We start from the raw sequence: 3,382 nt of genomic DNA on the forward strand, positions 1-3,382 counted from the left end.
GTGGGCCCATGAGCTCACATGGTGCACTCCGGGGGGGGGGGGGCACCTAAGCTTGTGGTTCACTGGTAGGGCCCTTCCCGGTAATTCCTCTTCTAATATTTTTTTTATTAATGTAAAAATAATTCTCCGTAAATTTTCAAGTCATTCGGAGCTCTGGAGAATAGCTATCCTGTTATAGTTCTTTTCAGATTCAGAATTTCAGCTGCCGGGAATTTTCCTCTTCATATAAACCTTGCATAAGAGAGAAAAGGCATGCGAATTGCATAATAAAGTGAAATGTTGATCTAAAATACTATAAATAATAGTAGGAAATCATGATGTAAAATGAATGTATCAAAGGCTCATGGGAGGAGATCGCGAAGCACAAAGCAGAGATGGTTGGGCACATTCCGCATAAGCGATTTGGGCTTGCTGACTTACTACCTCGGCATCAAAGTCAGTCAGAAAAGTGGCAAGATCACGCCGGGTCAGTCAGCGTATGTCGATAAGCTGCTCGAGAGGGCGGGCATAGCAGGGTGCAAGGCCGTGCACACGCCCATGGAGACCCGCCTGAAGCTCAACAAGGAGAGCAGTAGCCCACCGGTCCACTCCACGCTCTTCTGCTCCGTCGTCGGCAGCCTTAACTACCTGGTGCACACGTGGCCAGAAATCGCATTCGCTATGGGCTATGTCAGCCGATTCATGGAGCACTACTAGGAAAAGGGCTATAGATGGAATTGACACTAATGGCGCACCAGACATGTGGTGCGCCATTACTATATACTAATGACGCACCATGTGTTGGTGCGTCATTAGTGTGCAAATACTAATGGCACACCACGTCCACGGTGCGCCATTAGTAATTTTTTTTTAATTTTTTTAAAACTACTAATGGCGCACCGTGGGAGTGGTGCGCCATTACTAGTCCACATCCACGGTGCGCCATTAGTAAAAACTTTTTCTTTAAATTTTTTCAAAACTACTAATGGCGCACCGTGGGAGTGGTGCGCCATTACTAGTAATGGCGCACCATGCCATGGTACGCCATTAGTAACTTGGCCCAAACATTTGCCCGAATGCACCCCCCCTCCCCCCGTGGACTGTCTTTTCAGTTTCAAATAAATAAATAAAAGAAAATGATAGAAATGTCAAAAAAATAAAAGAAAATAAGATTCCCATGTGATATGTGGTCTAGTTGTTAGCAAAATTTACAAACATGAATTTTCGACTTTTTTGCAAAATCTCTCGAGAATTTGTAAAAATGGGCATAACTTTTGCGTACGAACTCGGATGAAAAAGTTTTTTATATGAAAAATCATCTACTCGAAAAGTTATATCCAAATTTAACTGGGGGAACCCCATTAAACATTTTCAAAATCTTCAAAAACCTAATAGAAAAAAAGATACGGGACTTTTAAGATCTGAAGAGGCAAAAAAATTCAAAAAAAATTCAAACTTACTAATGGCGCACCTGCCCATGGTGCGCCATTAGTATCTTCCCGCCTTCAAAATTCAAAATAAGTCAAAAAAATCAAAAAAAAAAGTTACTAATGGCGCACCTGCCCATGGTGCGCCATTAGTATCTTCCCGCCTTCAAAATTCAAAATAAATAAAAAAAAAAGTTAGTAATGGCGCACCTGCCCACGGTGCGCCATTACTATGTCATATATATGGCTGGGCGCACCTCCTTCACTCCACCTCTCCTCCACTCCATCTCCTCCTCTCCTCCACTTCATCTTCCCTTCTCACCTCCACCATACTACCCTCCTCTCCGCGACCTCCTCCTCTCCGGGGACCTCCTCCTCCCTCCTCTCCTCTCCTCCCCTCCCCTCCCCTCACGGTTTCTCCTCCCTCCTCTCCGGTGAGCTCCTCCTCCCTCCTCTCCTCCCATTCCCTCATGGTTTCTCCTTCCTCCTCTCCGATGCTTCAGTGAACTCCTCTCCGGCGACCTCCTCCTCCTCTCCGGCGATGTAGGCGAGCGCCTCTTCGGTGACCTCCTCCTCCTCCTCTCCGGCGAACTCCTCTCCAGCAAAAGAACACGGCAAAAGAACGTACAAGATCCAAAAACAGGAACAAAATTTGAAATAATATCGTGCCAAAAAACGAGCAAAAAAACGAGCAAAAAATAGGCAAAAAAATCACGATCCAGATCCAAATTCAAAATTCAAAAATAGCAATGGCGCACGGTGGGGGTTAGACGGTGCGCCACTACTATTTTCCCGCCTTCTAAATTCAAAAATACTAATGGCGCACCGTGGCCTATACTAATGGCGCACCAGTGGCCTATACTAATGGCGCACCATGGCCTATACTAATGGCGCACCAGTGATGCGCCATTAATAAAAAATACTAGTGGCGTGATACTAATGGCGCACCAGTGATGCGCCATTAGTAGGCAAAACTGGTGCGCCATTAGTAGCCCTTTTCCTAGTAGTGGAGAAGCCAACGGCCAAAAATTTCAGTGCCGTCAAGCACCTGCTGCAGTACGTGTACCCATGGCCTCATCTGCAAGCGCAACCGCTTCGGTCTGCAGCTCATCGGCTACAGCGACTCCGACCTTGCCGGCGACATCGACGACCAAAAGAGCACCACTGACACTGTTCTTTCTGGGAGAGAGACCCCCATTGCGCGGCAATCTCAGAAACAGAAGATCACCTTGTTGTCATCATGCGAGGCTGAGTATGTTGCCGGAACAGCTGTGGCGTGTCTCGGAATTTGGTTGGCAGGGCTCCTGGGTGAGCTGTTCGACGAGGGGCCAGACCCTCCCACCATCTTCATCGACAACAATTCAGCGATCCAGCTGAGCATGAATCCGGTGCTTGATGATCGGAGCAAGCACATAGACTCGCTATCACTTCATCTGTGAGTGTGTCGAGGACCGTAAGATTGTCTTCAAGCATGTTGGCTCGTCGGATCAGCTTGCGGATGTCCTGACAACGTCCCTTGGTTAGGTCCTGTTCCAGGATCTGCGAGCGCGCATCGGTATCACCTCCATCAACAGCAATTAGACTAGAGGGAGTTCTGTTGAATAATCAGGCTTGTTGGAATAAAACGTAAAATTCCGGAGGAACATAAAGTCCTTTGAGAGGAGCGTAAAATTAGGCTTTTTTTTTTCCTGCCGTGCTCGGGGCTCAGCCGTGCTTCAGCGCTGCTATACGCACGACGCCTTGCGAACGACTTGTGCACGACAGCACATATCAAGCCGTCCATGCATAATATCCAGCGCATATCAGCGGCTGGACCTCCGATCGTGCCAGTGTCGTGCACTCATCCATCGTCTACGTAGTAGTTTCGGCCGTGCTTGGGCCTAGCCGTGCTCAGGCTGACATCATGAGGCATGTGTGGTGTGCGAGTCAAAGTCGACTGCAGCTACGCTTCTGAGTCTGTGGGATGGTACGGACGT

This window comes from Triticum urartu, chromosome 7, assembly GCF_003073215.2.
Source record: "Triticum urartu cultivar G1812 chromosome 7, Tu2.1, whole genome shotgun sequence".
Classification (NCBI taxonomy): Eukaryota; Viridiplantae; Streptophyta; class Magnoliopsida; order Poales; family Poaceae; genus Triticum; species Triticum urartu.